Genomic DNA, 15,899 nt, shown 5'->3' on the forward strand with positions numbered 1-15,899 from the left:
GTTAGCTTTAGTTATTGCATGTACAACTAAGCTTAACTTAGTTGCTTTTATGTATTTATTCTAAAACTAATATTGTAGGATCAATTTTTCATTCTTTTCTCAATTCTTGCTCGCTTCCTTCCTTCTCTTGCAAGCTTGTTTATTGTTTTGCAGATCTAGATCTGTGTATCTCAAAAATCTTACATGGTATCAGAGCTTGGACCCAGGTTCGATTCCCCCGAGTTGCATTTGAGGGGGGGTGTTGGAAGAATCACCGCACCTCTATAGAATCCGTAATTTCCACCCTAGAGATCCTAGTTACTGTTTGTTACGTTTACCAAAACCTACGGGTTTTGGTGTAACGGCAAACCTCCACATGGTATCAGAGCAGAAGTTTCGATTCCTGCGAGATCGTCTCGGGGTGAAGGACACGACTACCTAGCAGTTGTCTTTTCTCTACTTTTGCATTATATTTTGAGGGGGGGTTTTCTTCCCACTGGGTTTTCCCTCTTTCCTCTTTATGCATTGTATATGGGTACCTAAAATGGCCGTGTTTCCGGGACTCATTCATTTTGCATCACACTCACCTAAGTTATGCTTAAGGGGGGGTGTTGGTGTACATGCACTTAGACTAGCTGTGTTGGTGTACATGCACCTAGATTAGCTCCAGTTAACTTATTGCTTGCATGTGGCACATGTACACATTAACATAAGATAAAGCACACTTAGCTTTAGTTAGCTTTAGTTATTGCATGTACAACTAAGCTTAACTTAGTTTCTTTTATGTATTTATTCTAAAACTAATATTGTAGAATCAATTTTTCATTCTTTTCTCAATTCTTGCTTGCTTCCTTCCTTCTCTTGCAAGCTTGTTTATTGTTTTGCAGATCTAGATCTGTGTATCTCAAAAATCTTACACTAGCTCTACCACCATGGAGGAGCAATAGGGAGAACAACACCCAACTTTTTCGTTTCAGGTATGGTATCATTTTTCTAAAACCCCCTTGTTCATTCCTGATGCGAATACCTGCTTTAACTGCCATTCGATTTTGATCTCAGTAAACATGATTAGTAACCACTATTTCGTTCTCGCAATAGCAGGTAGTTTGTTTCCCCGATGAACATTTTTTGGCAAGTCAACTCTAGCTCGGATATATCAAGTTTTCATACTCAAATATCCTTTCTGGTGGTGCCCTATTTTAAGGGTTTTTAATCTTGTCTACGGATTTTCTATGGTTGAAACATAAATTTTAACTCATTTTCTTTTTGCACTCCTAACTCTAATTATTTTCTTTGAGGCTCAGAACAGATGGAACACCAACTTCTTCTTAACATATGCTAGAGAAATATCTCTCAACATTGTACAGTTAGTTGTTCTTATTAAATTCTTTTTTTATATATAATGTTTTCCTTTTAACAAGGTTTCTACCCATCAGACTGACACTACAAATAAGTTGGGTTTATTCTTCTCGATTGCAGCGCGCGTCACAAGCCGCTTAACTCTTTCCCAGGTACCATAGTAGATGATATGTTTTATTTATTAATATACACCATTCGATTTGTTACATTTTCCATTTTAACTTGTTCCAGTGTTGTTTATGCACGTAGATATCTCTATTTGTGCTTGGGTATATCAGATCTTTACTCTGATCCTTTTGGGAAATGCTCATAGCGGTGTCGGGATTAAAATTTTCCTCATTGGTTTCATGTTCTCATTTCCAGGTTGGTTCCTTACCTGTCCATGGTTGCTTGAGGGAGGTCCAACATGTGTTTCTAAATTGCTTCTATTTTTGTGCAAGGGAACTCATCCTGATTACCAGAAACAATTTTCTGGGTTTTCCACAATCCTGGGGGGAATGTCGTCACTCGGTAACTCCCCATTTCAGCTTGAACACTATATATTTATTCTATTTCTTATATAAAACCGTGTTTGTACTAAAGTTCCCTTTTTGGGTTTTCCCCTTTTGAGGGACTCTCGCCCCTGGTTGAACTAGTAGGATTTCAAGTCCTCGTTTGATTGTGGGAGAATCTATACTTAGACTATACGTTATGATTACCTAGAATTGTTTTGTTTTTTCCTCCATTGTTGTAAATGTTTTCGTTGGTATTGAATGGTTTTTATTCTAAATTTTAATGCATCATGAGTTCATGAACTACATACTTAAAATAGTAAGACTTTATTTTTACAATTGTTATAATATAGTTCCTATTGTTCAAACTGTCTTGAAACTTAGCAAATGACTCTATCATGACTTACCAAAGAACTGTCCTGTGATTTACGCTTGTTTTTATTTTAAAATATTTCTTTCTCGTCAGCACAAATGTCATTATCTGTTGGACTACAGTTTATAATCACTTCAACTGGAATGGTGCTTAGAACATGGATTCACACCTGTTTTAGTTGTTTCATGATTTTGGCTAGGTTATTTTGTTTTTGTTTTTAGTGAATACCTATATCTTGCTATGGTTTCCATTTTGAACTTATATTCCTGTGTAAATAATAGTTTGCGTAGTCATTAAGGTTGAGCTTCAATATTTGAAGGAATTAAGATTGTTTTTCTCATACATCACAAACCTACTAAATTAACTTTTACCGTAGTAAAATTATACATATGTTTTGAATCTACCAAATTAACTCTCTGGTTCTCAAGTGATTTGATACTAAATTAATTCATACTGCATTAAAGATATTCATATTTCTGAAGAAGTGGTAAGTGGTATAATCCCCCCTAAACTAAGCATACTCATAGATGAGAAAGCATGTTTATTATAGAGATAACGTTTTCGTTTTTATTCTATATTAACAGGTTATTTAGATCAATATCACTACCATTCATTCCATATCATGGATAATTTTTCATTAGACCCTAAACCATTCATAAAATGAAACAGATACCACAAATCTCTTGGGATGTAAGAGTTATATCATAATGAATCTAATTAAAAACTCGGTTAGGGTACTTGAAAATCCACACCTTCTCACCACCTAACCTAGAACTATATCATCCAGTTCACCCCCGAGCTGAGAGTTTCTTGCCAAGGTATCAACAACCTTTGTTGATGCCTTCGAAAGGTATTTAATACCTTTCATTCTTGATAAGGTTATCTTTAGCAGCATTATTCTTTGGTGGACCTTTTCTTATCCACTTGCCTAGGCTTTTACATAAAAGCTCGCCTTTCTCTACCATGGATCTTTTATGCTTTTCCATGTTTATCATATTTCTCCAGCGAAACAACTTAATGGATCTTTTTCTCCCATCCATTAAGCTTATCTAGAATTCTTATCATGAAGGCATGGCAAGCATCCCATTTCTAGGTGTCCCATTCTCAAGTACATACATCTAATTTATTTGTTAATAAATATTTGTTTACATATTTATTCTATTGTTTTTTTTTTCCATGGCTTTCCCACCATTTTATCCAATATAGCTCAGTCAAATCAAAACATTACTATAAAAATGGAGGTATATTACAAAAAGAATATTCTATTTAATAACATTTTCATAAAATCTTTTGGTATAGTGTTAACATCTATATAACCATTCTATTGTGAGGAATTTTATAAAAGGATGACTTATGGTATTGATAACACATACAATGTACATATATAAAATTTCCTTGCATAAACATTACTATAAAAATGGAGGTATATTACAAAAAGAATATTCTATTTAATAACATTTTCATAAAATCTTTTGGTATAGTGTTAACATCTATATAACCATTCTATTGTGAGGAATTTTATAAAAGGATGACTTATGGTATTGATAACACATACAATGTACATATATAAAATTTCCTTGCATAATTCTCCTTTCTATCAATTAGAAGAAATTGATCACTCCCTTCTATGAGGATTTTTGTTTTGTTGACTAAAAGAAATGGATACTTTGAACACCAGCTCACTATCCAATCAACTAGAGTTGAGTTCCCACTCTAACAACTCATGAATTTCCATTCTAAACTAAGAAATAAGCTAGATTCACTTTGATCATTCATTTTAGAATAACTTCAAAAGTATGTCATTCAGTGCTAACAAAAAATAAGGTGTGAATATTCATTAAGACTTGATCTTTTAGGGTTTCCATCAGTAGATGGGATTCCCTTGTTTATTTATTATAGACATTGTCCTTTGATCTATACTTGTAGTATACATTCCTATAATTGTATCTATAGTTCTCATTATTTTGTTATCATCCTTTTGAAGCGTAACATGGCTTTTACCATATTTATTACATATTTTGACTACTAATCTCCATATATCCCTTCTAATTCCTACGAGTTGTAATTTATATATCTTTCATTACATAATTATAAGCAATCTTAGGGTCTACCAATTGAGAAAAAGTCTAGCAATGTACATTGTAGGTAACATCTATCAACTCTTTTATAAGTATAAAATATTTCCCACATCCTACCCTTGGGATAGCACCAAGTCTAACATTTACAACATTCCCAACATTCCAACTAAGTCAATTCCCCCTAAGGAAAAATCCAACACTCGTTCTTTTCAAATTATTAAAAAACATTTATTGGTTTTGTTAAGACTCCTCATCGACTCCACTAAAGTAGATGGGTTCAATGTAGCTTTGGGTCATAAAATATTTCATCAAACTATATTCTAAAAATGTGCTCCATTGAATCTTAATAGCTATGGCATTACCAAAATAATAAATATTCTTAGATCCCAATCCCATCACTTTTTTGTTTTCAAAGATGAATCCACGCCACGAAATGTATAACCTCTTGTTCCCTTTTTTTAGTTACAAAAGTTTGAAACACTTCCCTTTGAAACACTTCCATATAATTTTCTCAAGAACTCATGCATATATTTAGGATAGATAATGTCAATAAACAAGGGTTGCTTATAAAATAAATTTTAGAAGAGTCAACCTACCTGCACATGATATCCCTATATTACACAATAAATTTATCTTATTCATTTTATTAGAAAATAACCAACTTTATTCCATAACAACATCATCATTAGGTATAGAAATAATGCTAAATAAGTTATTATTTATTGGAAATAAACCTTTAATAAAGGGAACATTTATTGAACCTCTAAATTACATTGCACATTTTTTTTAAGGCAACAATTTAGTTTGTGTAACTATTCATTTTCCATAAATTAATAAAATATCTAGTGTTTTCTTCCTTTAAAAATAAAAGTTTTATTTTTCATACAACATGTATAATAAGACTTGGCATCTTCATTTTGTATTTATTCCAATTTCATGCACTATTTTACACATATAAAATTGTGTTTAATCAATTTCATTTTTTAGGAAATAACCTTATGTGATTTTTACATTAGAGAAACATTACTGATAAAACATAATCATTTTGCTTTCCTGCTTTCATTTAATCTCTTGCAAGACCTTACAAAGAAAATATTAGATTACTTTTTGTTTGTAATGTAAAAAATCAGATAAGATAATTTCTTAAAACATGAAATTGATTAAATGCAACTTTATATGTGTAAAATAAGGCATGAAATTGGAAAACCTACAAAAATGAAGATGCCAACACTTATTACATATGTTGTATGAAAAATGAATACCTTTATTTTCAGACGAAAAAACCACTGGATATTTTATTAATTTACGAAAAATGAATACTTAGAAAAACTAAATTCTTGCGTGAAAAAATTTACTTTCATGTGTGTATGAAGTAAGTTTCATCAAAGTAAAAAATAATTAGATTTCAGATATATACATTAAGTAGATTGATATCATAGTTAAAAATGGTTTTGGGTGAGTTAAATTTTCTCAAACTAAAAACAATGAGTATTTCTAGTATATAAATTGATGCAGGAGCATTCAACCCAAGAGAAAATCATTGTATTTTAGTAGACATAGGGGTGTCATGTGTTTTAAGGAAGTTGGATTCCTAAGTGTTGAATTAATGTAATATTTAGGCTTTTGAGTGAGTAGGATAGGAATTAATTAGATGATGTGAGATATTTTGTAAATGCTCTCAAATGAAGGAGAACATGAGTGGTTAATAATGACAAGAGAGTTAGAAGTCAATTATAACTCTTAAAGTAGTTTCATGATTCGAGGAACTAGAGAGGACATTTAGGAGTCAGTTCAGTAGATTAAGGATATGAACCAAAATTAGTTCAACAGAACATTTTTGGTATAAATGTAAGATTACATGCATAGTGCAAAAGGGAGGAGGCCATTGATATTGAAGATTAGGCCTGAGAGACAGAGAGTCTCATTCTGTAATCATTGTTATATTTATAAATACATAGGTTAATTTCAAACCTGTATAAGTGTGTTTCGAGCATTGAATGATGTTTTATGAGTGAATCATAATTCTGTATTATATATGTGTGTAAGTAGAGTCATGTAGAATACGTAGAGGAGAAGAATCATTCAGAAGAATAATAATGGATCATTGAATCCAATTGAAGGATCTGAGTGAAGCTCTGGAGAGACAACGAAGTGAGAATTCGCAGAGTTAAGCTCAGAGAGAGTTGAGCAGCATAAGAGTGAAAGAACGAAACCCTGAAGAAAACCCAAAACCATAGAGTAAACACTAAAGAAATGAAGTAAAGTCAAAGCAAAGGGATGAAGAAGAGGTGAGTCATTGATGCATAGGAGCAATTGGATCTCGTAAATCAATGGACGAGGTTGTCAGATGATAAGCGACCAAGATTAAATTGAGTATGATTGAGTTAAAGAATGAATGGTGGAGATTATCTGATAGCACTGGTGGAAGAGGAATCTGGAGGAGCTGTCGCAGCCGTCGATGGTTGAAGATCTATGGTTATCGGGTGAGAACAAGTCTGGACATTAACCAATAAGGAAGGCGGATTATCGGGCGGAGGAAGGATGGTAAGTGGTATTGAATGGTAGTTGCCTGATTCCACTAACTAAGCGACACGTAGCAACGAGGAGAGAGGAAACCGCTTTATCGGGCGGTTAATGCTCATGCTTGTTATCTACCTAATATCAATGTGGACTGTCAGATCCACTAAGCCCAGATCAATGGTCAACAAGTTTCGTGCAAGTTTGATTGATCGGAACCGATAGGGTTATGCAGGCGCGATTATTATATTTTGATTTCCGAAGGTTAATCTCATATCAGAGGAAGTGGGGAACCACATGTTAATGTGACCCGCAGACTATGGCAATTGCACTAGCAGTAAAGGTAACCTCGATAAATGGGAAAAGCCATCAACCGTCAAATCTAATGGAGGGAAATCTACGATGGAGGATGAGCTGGATAAAGGTAATCATCAATAAAAGTGTCAAGGCTATGGAAAGGCAGAAAATGTAATTTATTGTGTGTTTGTGGTTATTTCTATTATAAACGGATTATAATAGGAATATAGTGTGATAAAGAAGGTTTATGTGGTAAGTCCATTATCTACCATAGTTATGATGTGGGGTTGGTATATATGCAACTTATGGGTTAATAAAAGGCTAATGAAGGTTTGACTAGGCAGGGAAATGACATTCCTGGGGCAAGACAAATGTGCTTATGCATTTCACATGCATACTATGGGTGTAAGCGGGGGTAACCCTGCGTCATTTGGTATCAGAGCAGAATTGTAATTAAAACAATATGTGTTAAAATAGAACAAAGAAATTTCTATGTGAAATAATTGAGAACAAAGTTATGTTTTAACATGTTTATGAAGGCAAGGAAGGATCAGATTCTAATCTAACAGAAAGTAGGCACACAGAGGTGATGTGTAGCAGAACTTGCAGATGCAAGAAACAAAGAACAATCCATTCAAGGTACAGGTGGAATGGTGGAACAATATCACGCAGAGATCTTGAAGGTGAGGTGATATGTTCTGTTTTGATTTGATTGGAGATTGTGTGTTTATACATTGATGCACAGATGACAACAAAAGAAGGTGAGAAGGTTGCAACATCTAGAGCAAGGAGTTCTTGAATTGGTTCTAGAGGAAAGAACCAGAGAAATGCTAAGAGACTAAGCTCAGAGGAGAGAAGCTTAGTAAAGCATATGTAGCAAGAAGGAGACTTGTTACTGCAAAGGCAGTGTTGCAGCTCACAAAGGAAATTCCACGAAGGATACGGGTAGTATTGCTAAGTAATGAAGGAAGCAGATAAGACTTTATAAGTGAAAGAAGAGGTGGTTAGAATCAAGTATTTCATTGTGATTGAAATAAAAGAGGACAGTTGTGTTCTTAGAAGTACAGATGAGTTGAAGCCTAGAAGGAGTAGAGAGAAGTGCTCAAAGGATGTTCTAGAGATAGAGAACCAAGTGCTTGCCAAAAGACCAAGTACAGAGGAAAGCTTGGTGAGGTAAGTGGCAGCAGGGAGGACTTGCTGTTGTAGAGGCTTTAATGCAGCTCATAGTAAGTGAGTGAGGAGCTCACAAATATAGAGAAGAAGATGGCTACTGATAGTCATAGCAGAGGTTCTAAAGAAGACCACAGCAGAAGAAAGGTGAAGAAAGAGAATGCCAAGGAAAATGGCAAGAGGATGAGTCAATAGGAGCTTGACAAAGAGATTGTAGAGATGAAAGAACAACTCAACGTATTGATGACGATACTTGAGGAAAGCCAGAGACAAGGTTGGTTCTTGAGGAAGAATCCAGTGAAGTGGTCTAAGTTACAGAGAAGGCTACAGTAGAGGTAAGTAAGGTGGCTGATGGAAGAACTCAAAGAAGTTGAGTTGGAAATGGAAGTGTCCATTTGTGAACCAGAGAAGGGTGATGATTTGGATGAAGATGAAGACTTGAAGACTAAAACTTCAAGTGAGACCAAAAGGTATGATGATTTTAAATCTGATAAGTGTATGTTTGCAGGTGAAACATGTAAAGAAGGAAAATTTGCTGATATTATCATAAAGGGAGAAGAAGACAAGCAGAATCTAAAATCTGTTCTTGAAGAAGATGAGATAGATAGGTCTCATATATAGTTGGGGAGAGATATCAAGCAACCAAGTGAAGGGCTTGAGAAGATTGAGGAGAAAACCATCGAAGAATTTCTGAGTCATAAAGAGAACTTGGAACAAAAAGAAAATATGATGGCTGAAACATCAAGTGGGACTAGAGGGTCTTATGTTTTTAAAATTGATAGTTTGTCTGTGGATGCAGAACAAATTCAGGATAATATTAATGCAGATGGTGAGACAAGGATAGCTGTTGGAGAAGGTAAACAACAAGAGATTAAAGGAAAACTTGAAGAAGAGACTATGTTAGCTGAAAACATAGTAAAGGATTGTCAGTTCACCATGATGATAAGCACAGTGGAAATAACCATGGAAGTTGTTGAGACAGTCAGTAAAAAAGAAGGACATATACTTAAAGATGTTAAGAAGGAAGAAACCTATGCAAAGGATTTAACATTGGGAGAAAGGACATCTAATGATTGGTCACTAACAAAGGAGGGTTTGGCAAAGGATGGGCAACCTTTTGAAGCTGTCAAAAGTATGGAAATGTATCTTTTAGAAGATGAAAAATTTGAAGTAAAGAAGGATGGAGAATGTATCCTAAATTAGAGAAGCAGTGATTTATTGCAGCAGAAAGAACTTAATAATGTATTGATGTTTGAAACTGTGACAACACAAGAACAATTTCTTATGAAAGAAGGAGATGAAATTTAGTCTAAAGAGCTGATATGTGAAGCAACAGTTGAGACTATTGAACTTTGTAATTTTCAGATTGATAATTTGTGTATAAATGCAAGAATCATAAGTAATGATGAAGTACTTATGAAGTGTCATAGAGAAATTGCATTGCTAGAGTATTTGCTGAGAAATTCAGAATATGACAGTGTGATTGCAGAGGAAGAAGTTCACTACAGTGAAGAAGGACAGAAAGACATCATTAGAGCATATGATGTGGAGGAGAGACTAGTTGATAGCCTCATGAATTATTTTGAGAATTCAAAACAACATACTGATGTGCAGACAGAGTAGAAAAAAACAGAGCAGCAAACTGAATTGTTGCCAAAGGAAGATAAGGCACATAAGCCTTATGTTTTTTATTTTAACAAGTGTTTTGTGAGTGCAGGTTTAGTTGCAGATGCTTGAGGAAATTTGGCACAAATGATCAGCCAAATAAAAATGGAAGAAGAAGATTCTATGGAAGAATTTAATCCATGGAACAGAGATGTTCAATTGCTGGAGAGAATGCTGGAAAGTCATGATTCAGTGCAGACATAAATAATCATGAAAGAGGGTAAGGATGAAAGGGAGGCAGTAAGCGTAGGAGTCAAAGCAAAAGTTGGAGCAAGAGAAAAAGTAGAAGAAAAAGTAAACCAGCAACTACAAAGTGAAAGTAACCAACAACAGTTTGAAGAGTTAGTGGACAACAACAACAACCTGAAGCAAGGAGAAAGAAGAAGAAGTAAGAGGCAGAATATGGACCAGTCCAAGGATGAACTGGACACATAGATTGAAGAATTATGGCAGTTGATGATGAAACAGTCCATGTAGAGGAAATTGATAGCAGCAGGAAGCATGATCAATCAGAACTTGAACCTGATTGACAAGGAGAGGAAGATGAAACAAAAATTAGCATACATATAGCATTAACAAAGGTGCAAGACATTTGGGCAGCTACAAACTAAAGTTTGGGACCCTAGAGGTTTTCTATCAACTTATGAAGACACATGATCAGGAGAACATCAATCTTTTCTACTTTGGGAGTTTGATGCAGGAGCATTCAACCCAAGAGAAAATCATTGTATTTTAGTAGACATAGGGGGGTCATGCGTTTTAAGGAAGTTGGATTCCTAAGTTTTGAATTAATGTAATATTTAGGCTTTTGAGTGACTAGGATAGGAATTAATTAGATGATGTGAGATATTTTGGAAATGCTCTCGAATGAAGGAGAACATGAGTGGTTAATAATGACAAGACAGTTAGAAGTCAATTATAACTCTTAAAGTAGTTTCATGATTTAAGGAACTAGAGAGGACATTTAGGAGTCAGTTCAATAGATTAAGGATCTGAACCAGAATTAGTTCAACAGATCCTTTTTGGTATAAATGTAAGCCTACAGGTAGACTGTCAAAGGGAGGAGGCCACTGATATTGAAAATCAGGCCTAAGAGACAGAGAGTCTCATTTTGTAATCATTGTTATATTTATAAATACAGAGGTTACTTTCAAACCTATATAAGTGTCTTTCGAGTATTGAATGATGTTTTATGATTGAATCAGAATTCTATATAATATATATGTGTAGGCAAAGTTCTGTAGAATACATAGAGGAGAAGAATGATTCAGAAGAATCATAATGGATCATCGAATCCAATTGAACTATCAGAGTGAAGCTCTGGAGAGACAGCGAAGTGAGAATTCGTGAAGTTAAGCTCAGAGAGAGTTGAGCAGCAGAAGAGGAAAGAATGAAACCTTGAAGAAAGACCAAAACCATAGAGTAAATGCTGAAGAAACGAACTATATTCAAAGAAAAGGGATGAAGAAGAGGCAATTCATCGATGCATAGGAGTCGTTGGATCTCAGAGATTAACGGACGAGGTTGTCAGATGATAAGAGGCCAAGATTAAATCAAGTACGATTGAGTTAAAGAATGAATGGTGGAGATTAACTGATAGCGCTGGTGGAAGAGGAATATGGAGGAGCCATCACAGGCATCGATGGTTCAAGATCTATGGTTTTCGAGGTAGAAAAATTCTGGACGTTAACCAAGAAGGAAGGCAGATTTTTAAGCGAATGCGGATTATCAGGCGGAGGAAGGATGGTAATTGGTATTGAAGGGTAGTCACCCGATTCCACTAATCGAGTGACACGTCGTAGCGAGGAGGAGAGAGGAAACCACTTTATCGGGCGATAAATCCTCGTGCTTTGTTGGGTTGTGTTATATTCTTTCCATGACTAGCCTATGTAGTGAACTAGGGGGTTAGAGGGGAGGTGAAGCCCCCCCTTCGTTGCGCCGATTGTGTAGTGGGGGATTCAGAGGGGGTTTGAGGGGGGTGGGTAGCCCCCCTCTACGGGGTCCGGGGCAGCTCCCTGGGAAATTTTTTTGTTGGACCCTATATTAGGTTGGGTGAACCTACCTATGGTTTTCGGTCCATGGTTTTGGACACGATGGTTTTCAGTCCATGGTTTTGGATGTGATGGTTTTCAGTCCATGGTATTAGATGCTTCGGCATGTATAAATATGTATTGTAAAATTGCAAGGAACAGAATGAAAAATCAAGCTGGTAGTCCTGGTTTTGGGATCCAATGGGAAAATCTCTTTGTATATGTGTTTTATATGTTATGCTCTCACATTATCTATTTTCTGTGTTTTAGAATTCATATGCAGGTAATTTCTGTATGGGTTTAAAACCTACATTTGGTATCGAAGTTGTTTTGGCTTCAAGGGGATGCCTTTGTTGCTGAGGGGTTTCGCTCAGGCTTGTGGTAGACCTTGTTCAGTGGGAGATCTATGAGATCGATTCTAGTGGTAAAAGAAGATGGAGAGTAGTGGAAAGATAGAGATCAAGAAATTTAATGGTCAGAGTTTTGAGTTGTGGAAACTCAAGATGGAGGATCTATTGGTAGAAAAAAATCAGTGGATCGTGGTAGATCTACGTAATAAACCAATAGGAGTGACCAATGAAGAATGGAAGAAGTTGGATCGGAAGGCAAAGGGCATAATACGATTGTGTGTCTCAAATTTAGTATTGATGAATGTATCAGGGGAAGCTACAATGAAGGCTTTGTGGGATAAGTTAGGGACTTTGTACCAATATAAGTCTCTGGTGAATAAATTGTTCCTGCGAAAAAAGTTGTATAAGCTGAGGATGAAAGATGGAGACTCAGTGATAGAGCATATGAATGCATTTAATACTGTGGTAAGTCAGTTATCATCTATTGATATCAAAATTTCAGATGAAGATAAGTGCATTAGTTTGTTATATTCTCTACCAGATTCATGGAATAGTCTGTTTATTGCAATAGGTAGCAGTGCAATTGCCTTGTAGTTTGATGAAATAGTCCCATCCTTGCTGATGGAGGAAATGAGACGAAAAAATATGCAGAGTCAGAATGATGATGCCTTATCTGTATGAGGATGGTCCCAGAATAGAAACAAAAATAAATCATCGAGTGGGAGATCTAAATCTAGAGGGAGATTTAAATCTCCAGGAAAACTTGTAAAGGCAGTGTGCTGGAAATGCGGAAGGGAAGGGCACTACAAAAGGGACTGTAAATCTAAAGATCCTGACAAAGGAAAGGGATCTGATGATGCTCCTTTTGCAGAGGTGAAAACCACCTCAAATGAAGGTGGGGATGTGTACTTGGCTTCTTCAAGTACACATGTAGATCATGAGGCATGGTTGATTGACTGAGGTGCATCCTTTCACTTCACTCCCCATAGAGAGTGGTTCTGCGAGTATGAGATAACGATGGTGGTGATGTCATCTTAGGGGATGATAGGAAGGTTAGAATCGTTGGTCGCAGAAAAGTAAAGTTGAAGTTGCAAGGTGGAAGGGTTAGAACACTTCCAGGTGTTCTACATAGTCCTACATTGGCCAGAAATTTGATTTCTATAAGAAAGATGGATGATGCAAGTGTAAAAATAGTGTTTGAGAAGGATACCTACAAGATGGTTCAAGGAGCACTAGTATTGATGTGGAGAGTTCAAACTGGAACTTTGTACAAGCTACAAGGTAGCACTTTTGTTGATGGGTGCAACAGTTCTGTGGTTCCTGAAAGTGGAGCAGAAAATCTAGTGGTCTCTGGAGAGAAGACCATGTTGTGGCATCAAAGGTTTGGACATATTGGAGAGAAGGGCCTTTGAATACTTCATGGTTAAGGTATGGTAGAAGGTATGAGTAATAACTCTTTGGATTTTGATTTCTGTGAAAATTGTGTATATGGGAAGCAGAATTAGGTAAATTTCCCCTCTAGTGGTAAGAGGGCGAAACAAATAGTAAAGCTTGTGCACAATGATGTGTTTAGACCTGTGAAGGTTCCATCACTGGGTAAGTCTATGTACTATGTATCATTTATAGATGACTTCTCAAGGAATACATCGATATATTTCCTTAAGAAGAAATCTAAAGTCTTTGACAGGTTTAAAGAATTTAAGGCTCTGGCGAAAAACCATATAGAGAAGAAGATAAAGGTGCTAAGGACAAATAATGGTGGAGAGTTTTGTAGTAAGGAATTTGAAGAATTCTGTAAGAAGTGTGGTATAGCACGGCAAAATACTACTCCATATACACCTCAACAAAATGGAGTTGCGGAAAGAATGAACAAGACGTTGATGGAAAGGGCAAGAAGCATGCTTAGTGGTTCCAGGTTAGGAAAAGAATTTTGGGCAGAGGTGGTGGAGACAGCATGTTACCTGGTCAACAGATCACCTTCATCAGCGTTGGAGGATAAGACTCCACTAAAGGTATGGACTCGTAAGAAACCCTCTCTTTCACATCTGAGGGTATTTGGATGTAATGCATATGTACATGTTCCAAAGGAGAAATGAACCAAGTTGGATAGTAAATCTGAAAAGTGCATATTTGTTGGGTATAAGGATGGTTTAAAGGGTTATAAGCTTTGGAACCCAACAACAAGGAAGGTTGTGTACAACCGAGATGTGGTGTTCAGAGAGGTGAAAGATGTTATTAAACATGAAGTCTAACCAAAGGAACCTGAGAAGATAGATTCTGAGCTAAAGGAGGAAGAATCAGACTCTACAGCAGAGGAGGAATTAGAAGATGAAGAGCCACAAACTCCGGGTGTAAGAAGATCAGTTCGAGAAAGAAGGCAACCAGAAGTGTATAGTCCATCTGCTTCCTATTCAAATTTTGCTTTATCTATTACTGATGATGATCCCAGAACTGTGAAGGAAGCAGTAGATTCAGAGGATGGAAAACTCTGGAAAGAGGCCATGGTTGATGAAATGGCATCTTTACACAAAAATGAGGCTTGGGACTTGGTGGAGTTGCCGGCTGGAAGGAAACCCATTGACAACAAATGGGTGTTCAAGAAGAAGACAAATGCAAAAGGGAAGGTGGAGAAATACAAAGCTTGGTTGGTAGCAAAAGGTTATTCCTAGGTGCTGAGAATTGATTTTGGTGATATTTTTTCTCCGTTACCAAGGTAACTTCTATTAGGTTAGTTTATCTGTTGTTGCTGCTTTTGATTTTGAGGTAGAACAGATGGATGTGAAGACAACTTTTCTTCACGGGGATCTAGAAGAGGAGATCTACATGAAGCAACCTGAAGGCTTTGTGGTGAAAGGTAAGAAAGAACTGGTATGCAAGTTAAAGAAGTCTTTGTATGGGTTAAAACACTCACCAAGAATGTGGTATGAAAAATTTGATACATTTTTAAGGGGACTTGGCTTCACCAGAAGCAAAGCAGATCACTGTGTGTATTTTAAATTAATTGGTGACCGTGTTATTTATTTGGTCTTGTATGTGGATGATATGTTGCTGGTTGGAAATGACAAAGAAATTATTCACGATTTGAAGACCCAATTGTCCTCCAAATTCGACATGAAATATCTTGGTGCTGCAAAGTATATTTTTGGCATGGAAATTAAAAGAGATCAGGCAAAGAGGAAGCTCTGATTAAACCAAAGGAAGTATGTTGAGACAATACTACAAAGGTTTAATATGCAGGATAGTAAACCGTTGAAGGTTCCTATTCCTGTACGCATAAAGCTATCTATTGAATAGTGTCCCAAGACACAAGAAGAGGAAGAGGATATGTCCCGTGTTCCACATGCTAGTGCAGACGGTAGCCTGATGTATGCAATGGTCTGTACTAGACCAGATATTGCACATGCAGTGGGAGTATTAAGTAGGTTTATGTCAAAACCAGGGAAGGAGCATTGGACAACAATGAAGCAGGTTTTCAAGTATTTGCATGGCACTAGTGATTATGGTTTGTGCTACCAAGGAAGACCAGGATTGGACAGATTTTTAGATATCCGTGGCTTTGTTGATGCAGACTGGGCTAGAGATTTAGATCA

Source organism: Pinus tabuliformis, chromosome 1_2, assembly GCF_031772625.1.
Source record: "Pinus tabuliformis cultivar Carrire ecotype Pingquan chromosome 1_2, CPIR1, whole genome shotgun sequence".
In the NCBI taxonomy this organism is placed as follows: Eukaryota; Viridiplantae; Streptophyta; class Pinopsida; order Pinales; family Pinaceae; genus Pinus; species Pinus tabuliformis.